Below are 456 nucleotides of genomic sequence, written 5' to 3'. Positions count from 1 at the left end.
CCACGCCCTTACCACCCGTAGCGCCACGCATAGTACCACTCACCTCCCCAACGAACCTTTTTTTTCGTTCTGATGTTAATTATGGTGCATGATTTTGCGTTAAAGCAGACAAACATACTCAAAAATGGTTATACTTCATTAGGCCTCAAGGATACTTAAATGGTGCACACAGCCATAGTCTATTGTCGGCGAGCATCCAGTATAGGAGGGAAAGCGAAGCCTGAGGGGGACGCGAGAGTCACGTCGGCTGAGATTCACGACTCGCATCGCCTCTCCTCTGCTCTGGGGCTAACGTGGGCCTTGGGATCCTCCTGCTTCCTGCGCTCGCCTTCGTTCCGTCTCGCTGTCTCTACTCTGTATCCTTTATTTTATATGTTAACTTACCGCGTAACTTTTGCATTGTTCATATTCTACCTGGTCATAAACTCTTTTGTTTTATACTTTATTCAAAGAGTT

This window comes from Penaeus monodon, chromosome 21 (assembly GCF_015228065.2).
Source record: "Penaeus monodon isolate SGIC_2016 chromosome 21, NSTDA_Pmon_1, whole genome shotgun sequence".
Taxonomy (NCBI): Eukaryota; Metazoa; Arthropoda; class Malacostraca; order Decapoda; family Penaeidae; genus Penaeus; species Penaeus monodon.
This window is presented reverse-complemented; position numbering follows the sequence as displayed.